We start from the raw sequence: 14,783 nt of genomic DNA, 5'->3' as shown, positions 1-14,783 counted from the left end.
ACAGCCTATTTTAAAAAGCACTAAGTAATTAAAAGGGAAAGAATTCAGAGAATAGGATAATTCTTTAACAAAAGTTGGTGAGAAAGATATTTTCATATTAGTTAATATTAGTTAATATAGTGTAACAATTATGGTTTTATAGTTGTTCCTATGTTGTGTGTATGCATATGTTGTTTTCCATATGAATTTTGCTATAAATAATGTACAGAAGATAGTACTCTAAAGTTACCTATGCTGGAAAGTTTCCAGTGTTAACAAATGAAGAACATTTACATTTAATATCTTACTTTTGTCTAATTACATCCAAATTTACCCTCTTACTGTGCTGCATCATTAAAGTGCATTTCCAAGATTCAGCAAATAAAAATTTGGGTAGAATAAAAATGTAGATGATATAAAATTATTATTTCAATTAAACGGGAAAATCGGATGAATGCTTAGCCTTGGACCATACTTTAGAATGGTACTCAAATCACCTCATGCATCACCTGGAGGATGGCCAAGTGAGGAAAATACTGGGGAAAACATTTGAATGTAAATTGGGTCTGTCTATAATTTATATTTCACAGTCTTAAGAGAAATACTGAAAATGTTATTTCTATTTCAGTATTACTAAATTCATTGCACATGGTTTAATGAGTTTAGGATAGCTTTAAATTTTAGAAAATGCAATTTTGGCGTTTTGTTTTAAACCTTATCATAGAATTTAAAGTAAATATTATTTTATTTAGTTTGCACTTTTTCCTTAAGACATATAAATCCAAGATATCCAAGTAAAAGTCCCAGTTCTTGAGCCTCATAAGATGTCTTATTTTAAAATACCTCGATGCCTAGGAGACAGAGCGAGACTCCGTTTCAAGAAAACAACAACAACAAAACCCCTCAATGCCCTATTTGTGACCTGTGGAAATTCTAGAAGGCTTTTAACAGGTTGAAAGAAATGTAGTTGTATGAGAAAAATTAAACGTTATATTTGTCTTCATCTGCCCTGCAGCCTACTTTTCCAACCTGCAGCCTGCGTTCTTGACCACCCTTCTTGGTCCCGCAGTTATTTGTCTTCTCATGTTGACCACCACTTCATTTTATTTGTCATATTTCATAGCACGTTTAATAGAGATCTGTTCACGTGATCATCTTTTACTAAAGATTTGGAGCACACTGCAGAAAAGGAGATGACTAAAAGTTAAACATTGACTATCACTGTTCTTGTGATATTCCTTGTACAGTCTTTGATACATTACCCTGACTCTCCTAAGCCTTGGACACTCTTCAGAGTCATAGAACCCCTTGCTACAAAGCTATCCAAAGAAACTTATAATTTCTTTTACTTATTCTGCATACAAATTCAACTCTAACTTTGTCTATGTTTGCCCTGAGGTTAAGGGTGTGGGAGTGGCAGTGCTCATTGTTATATACTCAAATGTCCTTTAAAGTGCTTTGCTAAAGGAACAACTCTCTCTCCCAAGATGAATTATGACTCATCTAGGTGACTACCAATTGTTTTCTTAAATGTATATTAAAGAGTTGTTTTTACCCTTTCCCATTATAAGGGCAGATAGCCTTAATTTAAAGTTTTAATGTCTTTTCCTTCACTTCTAATTAATTAATCCTTCCGGAGGAATAACATATACTTTTGAAAAAGAGACTTTTGCCGGGTGCGGTGGCTCATGCCTGTAATCCCAGCACTTTGGGAGGCTGAGGTGGGTGGATCACGAGGTCAGGAGATCGAGACCATCCTGGCTAACACAGTGAAACCCTGTCTCTACTAAAAAATACAAAGAAATTAGGCGGGCGTGGCGGCGGGTGCCTGTAGTCCCAGCTACTCGGGAGGCTGAGGCAGGAGAATGGCGTGAACCCGGGAGGTGGAGCTTGCAGTGAGACCAGAGCGCACCACTGCACTCCAGCCTGGGCAACAGAGCGAGACTCCCTCTCAAAAAAAAAAAAAAAAAAGAGAGAGACTTTTGTATTTGCCTTCAATTACAAAAGAAAGAAAGAAAGAAAGAAAAAACCCATTGAGCTATTTTCTAGACCACAAATTAAACGTATTTTTTAAAAAATTAGAAAAACAATATATGTTGTTGAAAGAAGAAAATATGCAACAAAAACAGAATTAAGAAATAAGTCACTCTGATACTGATGGATATTGCCTATATCATCATTCTCAAAGGCAGCTACTATTATCAATTTCTTGTATATGTCTAGATATTCTAGATATATACATTTATTTACATCACCTAAAATTTTTAATAAGCTTTACATAGTGTTTTCCTTCACTTTTGCTTTATTTTGCTTAGCCTTATATTTTCAGTATCATTTCATATAAATAATACAGCTCTAATGTTTGATATGGCCATAGCTTATTCATTCATATGAATACAGTGTGATTTATTTAGTTAGTCTTCTACAGACTTACTTTGTCATTGTTCCTGGCATATTGCTACTATACGCAGCAAAACAATATACGTCCTACATACATTGAGCACATGTACCATTAGAACTGCAAGATAACCCTAGAAGTAGATTGTTGGTTTAAAACAAAAGTACATTTTAATTTAGGTATACAATGCAAATAAATCTTTCAATGATTTTTTTACCAACTTACATTCAATCACTACGCTCATTTCTGAGGATACAATAGAAGTAATAGCTATCCTTTTGCAGCTCCTAAAAGTCAACAAATGAAGGGATTAAGAGAATGTACTCTCAATGTAATGCTTGAATTTGAATTGTCTCTGCTATTTTGTGACCTTGAACAATGTATTTAAGTTTTTCTGTACCTTAGATGGTTTTCATTCATATAGTGGTATTATTAATAACAGAACTTACTTTTTAGGTTGCTACAAGAATTATAATTAATTAATGTGTAAAGTACATTAAAAAAATGCATGGAACCTAGTAAATATCTAACACAAATTAGCTATTATTAACCCAATCTAGCACAGAGACAGACAAATCAAATAAACATAGGAACATATAAAGTTGACATTGTTATAATCATTTTGAAGGAGAGGCATTCGTTGATTTCAGAGCCTGCAGTATGAATCTTACTATGTCACAAAAGTCAGAGAAAGATTTTTGAAAAGTGATTGATGATTCATTTGAGATCTGAAGAATGAGTCAGAGTTAACCAGGTGAAGAACTGCAAGAACATTCTGGGGGAAGAAAATTCTGTCCAAAGGTCTGTGTCAGGGGAGCAATTGCTAGTATAGGGAAGTGGCTAAAAGAGAGCCACTTCGTTGAAGAGAAAAAACACACAAGTGGGAGTTGTCTCAGATGAACCTGGGGAGGTAGGCAGAGTATGATCACATATTTATTTTTGTCTTAATGGAAATCTATTGAAAAGTTTTAAGAGTGGGAAAAATCAGGGAAGATTATATGGTGACATAATCAGATTTATTCATCGAAACATTATTCTTTATGTACATGGAGAATAAGTTAGAAGGTGGTCAGTGAAGATGAAGGTGGACTGGTTGGAAGGTAATTATATTAACGAAAGTGAGAGATAATGGTGGTTGGGATTAAATCAACATGATAGATGTGCAGAAATGAATGAATTTTTTGAATGAATCGACAAGCTTTGGCAACGGGTGGTTTACAAGGTTAATAAAAAGTGAGGAGTAATTTTCAAGGATGTATATATTAAAAACTAGTCTTGGCCAAGTGCAGTGGCTCACGCCTGTAATCCCAGCACTTTGGGAGGCCGAGGCAGGCAGATTACTTAAGGTCAGGAGTCTAAGACCAGCCTGGCCAATATGGTGAAACCCCGTCTCTACTAAAAATACAAAAATTAGCCTGGTGTGGTGTTAGGCGCCTGTAATCCCAGCTACTTGGGTGGCTGAGGCAGGAGAATCTGGGAGGCGGAGGTTGCAGTGAGCTGAGATCATACCGCTGCACTCCAGCCTGGGTGACAGAGCAAGACTATCTCAAAAACAAACAAACAAAAAACAAACAAACAAACAAACAAAACCAAGTGTAGAATCTGACATAGCACCGGCACTCAACTGTTTTTGATTTTCCTTTCCCTCTCCGACACCTCTGCTTTTTTACAGTACATGTAGAATCAACTCAATTTTTAGACACACATATTTGTTTTATTTTTAACTTGTAAGCTTTTGTATTACAATATTATTATTATTATTTAGACTAAGTGTGTTTTAATATAGCCAGCAATATATTTCTAGTTAAGATATTTCCTAATAATGTGTTGAAGCAGTAATCTCCTAATTTCTGACATACCAGAAATCTTGTCTTCTGAAATTATGGCAACCTATGGTAATCTCAAATTATTTATTATATCCCTGTAGTATATAAGATGCAACAACTCTAATTAAAAATTATGGCACTGGGTGTGGTGGCTCACGCCTGTAATCCCAGCACTTTGGGAGGGTGAGGCGGGTGGATTGCCTGAGCTCAGGAGTTCGAGGCCAGCCTGAGCAACCCGGTGTACTAAAACACAAAAAATTAGCTGGGCTTGGAGGTGTGTGTGCCAGTTACTTGGGCGGCTGAGGCAGGAGAACTGTTTGAACTCGAGAAGCGGAGGTTGCAATGAGCCAAGATCACACCACTGCACTCCAGCATGAATGACAGAGCGAGATTCCATCTCAAAAAAAAAAATAAAATAAAATAAAAAATTATTGACAAATGGAAATAGAAAAAATCTTGACAAAAATAATAATATCAATAACAGTATATCATTGTTATATATGCCAGAAACAGTCTTCTACGATCATCAGATGTATCCTCTTAGCTATTTCTAATGGAACTCTATGGGGCACATATTATTATTCCCATTTTATACATAAGAAAATGGAGGTACAGTAAAACCACTTAAGTTGTAGGAAACTTCACCGTGCTCATAAGTGGTGACACTGGGATTTAAGCCCATGTCTTTGCACTTGCACTGCAATAAGAAGTTTGAAAGCTTTATTTTAAAAACCCCTCTCCTAAACTCTAGTAACATCATTTACTAGCCGTATAACCTTGTGCCTTCATCCTAAAGTTTCACACAGTAACTATAGATAAGACAATTTATAAAAAGCATTAAGAAAATACCTGTCATGTGGTACATGCTAGCTATAAATAAAATTAAAATGTCCAAGAATTATATTTATTTTTGTCATTACTTAAATTTGCTTATTCACTTGAAAATCTGTTTAGATTTTCTCACTACCAATATTTTACATTAACACATTTCCTTTATATTAGGACATTTGGAATAAGGTTGTATTGGGAATGAGTAATTTCTAAACAATACATAGTCCATAAAACTAAGTTTGCAAAATTTAACTTCACAAAATTCAGCATTGAAATAAGCAACTGAATGATCACTCCCAGTTCCCCGAATCAATACATGTTTGTAGATCTCTTTAATTTTTGGAGCATAGTTTGCTCATATTCAACAAAAGAATTTGGATGCTTGAGAGAAAGGTGATTTAGACTGCATTTACATGCAGAACTAGTTCAATTATTATGAGGGTCAAGTCATTCAAAACCCAGTTTTGACATAACCTAGATAGCTAAAGTAGTCTTCTTTAAGATGAGTATGGCTTGAGACCTTAAATATTCATCATTAATAAAAATTCCATGACATTTTTCAGAAGAACATTTGCCCAGGTCATTTGACCAGATGCCAAGTTAAATCATTAAGGCATGGCCAACTGCCATTTCATTTTTCTTTTTTTTCTTAATATCATAGATGTTTTTTAATTTAAAGGAACCTTAGATATCATTTTCCTTGAGCACAGAATTTACAAGTGAGTATCAGAATCTCAGAAAGTGCCTTTTGAAGTCTTTATAAACAAATTATTTCTGGTATGGGGGATATGGTTTTAGAGAAGAGTGTTTCTGGGTTTTAATACTTAATTTTGGATAAAATTTCCCATTTAAAAATCTTCTAATGAATAGGCCAGAGCCATTTTGCTTGTTGTTTTGTTGTTGTTGGAATGCTGGTTGCTGCTGTTATTTTTAATGAGTAAAGATTAAATTGCAATCCATTTGATAGGGTTACTTTGTTGATTTTCTATTTTATCACAATTTCACAGAAAGAAATGAAGCATAATTTCTTACTTATCCACACATTTTAATAACTTTTGCCATTTCTCATTAACTGAATGTAGGGTGAATCTTTTCCAATCTGTTTCAGAATATAACAAAGATGGGCTTTGTTTCACATCCCACATAGTACACATTTGTGTTTCGCTATTATAATAGGTTTTTTTTTTAATGTTACCTCATCAGTTGTGATAGTTTGTATATTGAAGAAAATTGGTGATACCGAATTGGAATGGTGACTTGATACGATTTTAAAAATTCAACCAGAATTAAGGAATGATTTTAGTAAAGACATGAAAATGAAGATTGACTTTGAAAACATACTATTAATAAATTCTATCTCATATGTTAATTTAATACATCTTTCTTGCAATAATAAGAAATATGCTTATCATCTAGTGGTAAATTGTCTCTGAGTTAGTTTTCTCCCATCTACATTTTATGATTTTCAATATGCTGAATCTTCAGTGTACAGATAGATGCCTACCAAGTGTCGCTTCTCAATATTCATGTTTAAAATGTGATGTTTCTATTCAGCTCCATGAAATAGGACCTGGTGAAGTTCTACTCATCTTTAAGGACTCAGATAATATTTTAATCCTTTTCTCATTTCTTCTCCAATTCACAAAAGTAATCTTTCCTACCACAGATTCCCTTAGAACTTTATGAATATCTATTTATCACAGATTATTTTATAATAATAATAGAGCCAAGATTTATTGAATACTTAAAATGCCAGCCACAGTTATATGTACATTCAGTGTACTATTTTACTTGTTTTTTATTGCCCTGATGAGAGGCTTAATTTCTATAGTTTTCAATCAATTGTTGCCATTTATTCCTTCAACAAGAACAACACAGGTTCATGTATGTGCGTGACTCTCATACTAGGCATTTATGAGGCTTTGGAACTATACACAAAGAATTTTAAGTAAAATAATAGGGTTCCAACAAAGAACACTTATATAAACTACATAATGACACAGGATAGTAAATGCCATAACGAAGGTGAGTATAAAACGCTGTGGCTTGGTGGCAAGGTCCGCAGTGTTTATGCAGTATCTATTATGTGCCATTACTTTATAGAGTTTAACTCTTAAGTTTCTTAACTGTACTAGGAGATAAACATCATTAGTCTTCTTTTTGATGAAGATATTGTGATTAGAGAAGTTAAATAATTTTACAAAGTCATATGACTAGTAAGTGGAGAATAAAAAATAAAATCTAAGTCTTTGTGATTGTATTATATCAATTGGATTATTTGCTTGAGATGATTGAGGGAGGCTCCAAGAAACATAATGTGGGATTCTAAGAATAAGAAAGGAGGGGAAGAACATTCTCAGAAGATTGAATATTCCATGTCAAGATCAGGCTCTAAATCTACTGTGAGTCTGAATTAGAACTGAGACAACTCCCTTCTGTGGACTTAATGTGGCTGAAGTCTCGCCTTTTAGGAAAACCACTTGAGTAAGATAAAACAATCAAGATATGAGTTATATAGATCTGTTTTTCACCTATTTTACATATATATATATATACACACACACATATACAGACATACATATATGTATATGTCTCTCTGTGTGTGTTAATATAGGCAAAACTCTTCTCAACTTCTATGATTATAATTTCTTTAGTGAACTAAAAGTTAGCAAATAGGTCAAATTTTTCAAAAGCTTCTAATTTGCCCTTTACTTGCAAATAAGTCATTAAGAGAATATAATTTCTTGTATACTGATCATCAGGATTTATTACAGTGAAACAAGTTTGCTAATATGTACAGCTTTGCTCAATCTTTGTTGACTGCTTTGTAAAGCATGTGTTGTTTATTGATTTATTTTTTAACACATAGACCGGACAAAAATACACATGTATTTCTACAACAAAAATAGATGCCAAACACACTGTTACTTTGTTTTCCACCAGAAAAATTACATTTTAGTAGATGAACCAAAAGACCCAACGTTAAAAATAATGATGATAATATGGCTGTAATTAACATGAAGAAGGAGAGAGCATTTTAAAACCTATATAATTAACTACTCAAGGATTTGTCTTCATACACGGAAAATATCCAATGATATGCCTTTTGAAAGTGAACCTTTAAGGTTTGAAATGTAAAACCAGAGAATATCAAATATGGGTCACTTCCGGGTTTTATATTGGCAATTATAAAACAAAATTGAACTATACATAGGTAAAGTATATACAATTAATTGTATAAAGTTTATTTTTTTATAAAGTTAACTTTGATTTTCATTTACTCATTCCCTTAACAAGTATTTGTGAAGTTGTAGATATAACAGTAATATTGTTATTAATAACATCCATAATTGGCATTAATCAAACAGATAATATATGGTAGGAACTGTGATAGAAACGGGATAGTGTGAGGAAGAAGATACATGAAATCTCTACCACGAAAGCCAGAACTAAATTTTCTCCCCCATGTATTATTTTGACTTGTTATTAGAGTTCCTTATGAATTGAAGTGTTATGGTTAACTGGAGTTTTTATTAAGAATATTTTCATTATTTAAACTTTTAAATGAAATATTTTTTGTCTCCCCTTACTTCATGTGTATAGGACAATAAATGCAATTTGACAGTTAAAGATTTTATACTGTCTTATGAAGAAATACTAAATATTAATTTTAAGTAGACAGGTGCTAGTATTGATTGCAAAAATACATATTCAAATTCCATAAATCTATAAAAAATATATTTCACCAAAATATGAATCTTTAATTCATCTGCCTTTCTATCAGATTGCTGTTTTCTCTTTAGAATAAATTTTATGAAATAAACTTATTTTAAGATAAGCATATTCTATCATAAATCTACTTATTTGAATTCTGGTTTAGTAGGAGGTGATTTTGATGATGATTATTTTTAAAGACTATTTTGTATGTAGTAGTTTAACTTTCCAGACAAATGTAAGGAGTATACAAATATTTTTGCAGTACAGTTCATTATGTGACTCTTCCTTTACCCGAGTTACATACAGAATGTACTTTAGGGCATTTCTTATGAATTTATTTCTAGCTTCTGATCAATTTGTAATAAGAGATATTGTTATAGTCTTAGTACTGTGTTACAACATATGCTTTCTGTTTGGACCAACGGAGACAAGATGGCGCACTTCCAGGTTCTTTGTCACCAACTTTTCCCACGGGCGGGAAAATGCAGCTGGCGCCCAGGAAGGTGCAGATCAACCGGGCGTGCGCCACGTGACGTCAATCTGAAGAGACCAAGATTTACCTGGTTGCACCTAGGGGAACGCCCCCGACACTCCCGTGCCCCGCCTATTGCCCTCCCACTCCCAGAAAAGCCGCTCCCAGCAGGCGCACGGCAGGAACTTCCTCAGCCCCCACTCCTGTCCGGACTGCATCAGGAACTTTGTCGGAGAGCTCTAGGGGGAGACTCTCTCGGCCTCCTTTGCCAGAGGCCTACAGACCTCACCCTCCACACCTTCTTCCCTGAAGCTAGGTGACCAAAAAAAATAAATTTGCAGTTTTGCTCCTAGCCTTGCCTACTCGCTGGTTCTTTTGTGCTCGCTCTGGTGGTCTTAGAAAAACAAATCACTTTCCTTGTAGTCTAGTGGTGCACAGGTTTTCAAACTCAAAGGCTAATTCCTTTGCCAACTTTCGGGTGAAATATCAAATTTATTTTGGAATTTTTATGTTGTGATATGTTTTCAGGCCTTAGTTTGATGAGTATTCCTGAAATTACTTAAATGTATAAATTATTTATACTCTATTGCAATTATAATTATCAATTATATAATAGTTATATTTATACAAATTATTTTAGTAAATTTATAAAATTATACTAGAAGAATACTTCACATAAAATTCGGTAATTATAATATCTTCATATTAGAAAGAATGTATCCAATCTGATCTCTTCTGTAACTGTCTCCTGGAAGCTCAAGAATGAAAAAGAAAGAGGAGGGATAATACTGGACAGAAAAAGAAAACTGCTAATTCTCTATTGCATTTTAATCATTATGCAATTGCATTTTAATCATTAAATGTAGACAATTAACACATGTAACATTTTGATTTTAATATATTGTATTAAAGAATCAGAGGATGTTTAGAAGTTGGACAGGACCCACCCTATTATCTAACATGTTATCTAACAGAGAAGGAAACTGGAACTGAGTTTGATTAACTAAACAAAGATCACAAGACTAGAGAATGTCTTCCCAGAGAGACCTAGACTCTTTTATCTCTGAGTATTCAAATGCTTTTTTCCACTAGACTACATTCTTTCCTGCCATAAAAACTAAAGCCCTGGCAATTTTAATTCCCAAGATAAGACTAGTAACTCTATTGAGTCTTTACCTTCTTTTTCATTCAAGCTTGATGAGAGTAAAGGAAGGACCACTTCTTTTCAAAGATACATTTCAAATCACCCATTAAGGTTTATACACAAAGCATTCTTCCAGAAATTACACTTTGTTGTTAATCCCTAAATTTCAGTTAGAAGTTTGGTAGGAAGAAAATAAAACAAAAAAATATATAAATATGATTATTTTGTAATAACATAGTCTTGGTAATTTTACAGTTGAGTGTGAGATAAATGAATGTGTTATTTGTTTAGAAAGATTGCTATATTCAAATGAAGAATGATTTCTCCTTAATAAACACTTTCAGAAATTTAATTGAGATCAAAGTAATAATTATCTTCTATCAGAAGGAATTTTATACCCTCTAAAAGTTCCTATATTTGTGACTAAGCAAAGTGTTTTGTCCAATTAAAAAAAAATCAGAACCTATTTAATTGCCTCGCTCATTGCACTATAACCAGCACAAATTAAACCTATCTGCCAATTACAAGTATGTGAACATCTTTTAGTATCAAAGAGAATGACAAAATGCTACACTGTAAGGAGTAATAGTTAAGGCCAATTGTGGTTTAATTCACAGATGACATAACATCCTTGTATTAATGCTCTCTGTGTGTTTCAGCTGGGTAGTTCTCACACACAGATTACCACGCCTCTTGCAGAATGTGAAAGTACAAGTAAACCTGGAGCACTTAACCAAACAACAACAAAAATGACTGGGGGGAGGAAAAAACACTTTGCTAAGTGTCAAGCACGCAGCCGTAACCCTACCAAGAGTCTGCATAATTGTAGATGTGATTCACGTGGCAACGTGAAGATAGAGAAGAATAAAAACAAATCAAAATTCTGCTAGCCTACAACTGTTACACATCTTTTTGTTCATGTTTTCAAGGAATATACAAATAGAAATTCACACTTCCAAAGATGTAAACCAAGTTTGATTGTTGAATTGTTAAAGAACATTGTATTATACACTGCACAAGGAAAATAAAAGAATTAGGAATGTTTACTTTTAGAAATTTATCAGTTCCATAAGTATTGTTTTAACAGGGAAGTCAAAGTTTAATTAAGATGAACAATACTTTAGGATTATTACTATCTTTGGCTTACACATCTTTACAAGTGCCTGTCTAGAGAGAAGGAACTACATTTACTGATTCAAAGGTGTCTTCTCATATCCAATTACAAAATGTGTTTCAAATTATATATCCCTTTGAGTATTGAGTCAGTTCAAATTTTAACCCCATCAAGACTATCTTTTTGTTACTCTCCACCTATTCCCTTAAGAGCCAACCAGGTTCAAAGGAGAGTTTGCTAAATGTTAGGATATCGAGAGACACACAATCACGAGTTTTTGCCCAGCTCACATATGTGCCAAGTGTTTTCACCTACATTAATGTATTTAATTTAATACAACAAAGTAGATATTAGAATTTCCACTTCACTGGTAAGAGAACAGGGTCTCAGAAAGGCTAAATATTTACTTATTAATAATCGTTAACCTATATTGAGTACATGTCATTTGACAGACACTTCAAAGCTCTATTAATACAGTTAAATAATTTAAATCTGCAATGGTCCTATGATGTAGATTCTCACATTATCCCCATTTTAAAATGAAGAAGCAAAGGCACAGAGAGAGTAAGTGTATTACTTAAAGCTACAGTGATATATTTCAGGGGAACCAGGATTCGAACTCAAGCAGTCTGGAACCGAAGACAACATTATTAACCTGCACTGCCTCTACAAAATACACTGGAAGCTCACAATTTCAGATGGACTAAAAGTGTAATTGAATCTATAGTACTAAAGAAACAACATATTATCCTGTACATTGTTTCTCAAACTAGAGTGTCATATATTCCACTGCAGCTAAGATGAGTTTACATTAACTCTCATCTTTGCCTGCCAGTAACTGATTAACATGCCTGATCTTTCTCTCTGGTTATAAGAAGAGATCCTACGTAGCCTGAGATAGCAGAAGTGTTTCTTATGTACTCATCGACCACATGCATGGATTCCTGTAACGCTAATATACCAGCATGATTTTGTTAGTACGCTTAAAGAAACTGAAATGCAAGAATGCAAATGGAGTTGCAGGCTACCACAAGTTTAGCACCTACTTATTAGTGACTTATAGAGGCAATAACATGACAGATAAGAGACTTTTAATCTTGGAGTTTCAGACCTGCTGAACAGTGAATATGTGTGAGGTCCATAGTTGATAGGGGAGGGGAACAACCAACCAAGAGTGGCAGAGAATACACACAAATATATTTAAAGAAGATAGCCAATAAAAGAAGAAATGAGGCACTTGCCTTATATGTGACTAATTCTGAAATTCATTCTTCAGCTTCCAGAGCCTACAACTTCTGAGAAGTGTTCCCCAGCCATTCCCAAACCTGGTTTTGGTTCCCTTTGCAGAGTATAATAATAAACTCTTTGACCGTTTAAATGCACTTTAAATTTTTAAAATTATAGGAAATATTGACAAATGTTTTCACTAGAAATTTATCATGAAAAGTGAAACTTAAGACCATGCATGTATATCTATTTTGTCTGATACTTAAAATTTAGCTTATAAGTGTAACTAAAATCCTTTTATTAAATGAACAATGAAACAAAGAAATTAACTTTGACTGTATATCTAAAGTTATATATTTAATACAATAAAGATAATTTTGAAGCATAATTACAAAGATACCTATCATAATTATAAAAAAATTCTAACATTTACAACATGATCATAAAGAAAAATCAAGTGCTTGTCAGGTTTTCCCAACACCTGTCTTATTCTTTGTCAAATAAGCTCTTTGATGAACTCAAATTTAATTTTTGCTTATTTATTTATTTAGTTACTTAGTTACCAATGAAAAGTGTCAAATAAGCTCCTGAACTCAAATTTAATTCTTGCTTATTTATTTATTTAGTTACTTAGTCACCAATGAAAAGTGCAGTACTGCTTTTTACTACTTAACTACATTAATATATGTTAACTTCACTTAACTGCATTTATTATTAGTAACTGGTGATTGAAGCAGTTAATTATTATCAAGGATTAATGTAGTTCTTCAACATAATTTTCAACAATTTTAAGAAATCCTACACTTTTGTTACAAGAGTTGTAATTTGGCTTTGCAATCACGTGCCATTGTGCCTACATTGTTTTGAGATGTTTACAGAAGCTAATAACCAGTGAAAGATTAACAGAGGATATTGAGATACATTCATACTTTGAAATAAAACCATTACCTTGAAGCCCAGTGAATGTCAGGTGCTGCTGCCCTCACTGCCCTAACTCGATTCCGAGCTTTCCAAACTTTGTCATAATGTGATCATTAGAATAGAAATTTTTGGCGCAGCCAGTGTATAAGCTGACATTCTTTCTGTCTATGACCTTACTATGGTAGGATAGAAGTTCAAGAGAACAGGATATTTGAATTAAGATCATTTTTAAAAAGTAGTTGATTTAGGCAAGACAGCATATAGAATGTAGGACTAGCTAGCAGCTCCCACTCAGACAGACAGAGAGGCATGTGGAGACTCGCATCACGAACTTTTGCTCCAAGAACTACCACAGCAACATACGAAGAAAGCTGAGAGAATCCACAGACTGTCTCAGCAGGATAGCCACTGTAGCTCCCTGAGACAGTGGAAAACTGTGAGTCTGCTTGATTTCTCAGTGGAGAGGCTGGTGGTCTGGGGCAAGTTCTCAGCCCTGGTCACTGGCTACCTGGAAATAGACTTGGTGCTGTTGGCAGGGGGCACATTGGGAATGGGATCAGCCTTTAGGATTGCTGGCTGTGTGGGAGCAGGATGAGCCCTGTGACTGCCAACTTTCTCCAACTTCCTGGCAACCTGTCTGACTCAGCAGAGGCAGTTATAATCCCCTTTGGTCTGAGAACTACACACCCACTCCATTGGCCTGATACCTACACCCCCACTCCCCATAGCAGCTGCAGTAAGCCCTGCCCAAGGAGAGTGAGAGCTCAGACACACCTATTCCCAATTTGCTGGTCTTTTGTACCTGCCCTTGTGGCCGAAGACAAATGACATAATCTCTTGGGAGTTCTATAGCTCTGCTCACCACCTGAGAAATCTGAACACTTCACCAGGCAACCCTAGGGCAAGTTTGCTTCCTCTCTACAGTACTGCAGCTGATACACTCTTGAAAGCACCACCTCATCACCAGAGGCCAACCAACACAAACCAGCACACTAGACAAAAATACAACCAAGGACCCTAACACAGTCCACTTCACTCCCTGCTACCTCCATCAGAGCAAGTGCTGGTATCCATAGCTGAAAGACCTGAAGATGAATAACATCACAGGACTCTTTGCTGATACTCTCTAATACTGGAGCCCAGTAGCTCCACTG

The sequence above is a fragment of the Rhinopithecus bieti genome, unplaced genomic scaffold (assembly GCF_001698545.2).
Source record: "Rhinopithecus bieti isolate Rb0 unplaced genomic scaffold, ASM169854v2 scaffold_19553, whole genome shotgun sequence".
Taxonomy (NCBI): domain Eukaryota; kingdom Metazoa; phylum Chordata; class Mammalia; order Primates; family Cercopithecidae; genus Rhinopithecus; species Rhinopithecus bieti.
This window is presented reverse-complemented; position numbering follows the sequence as displayed.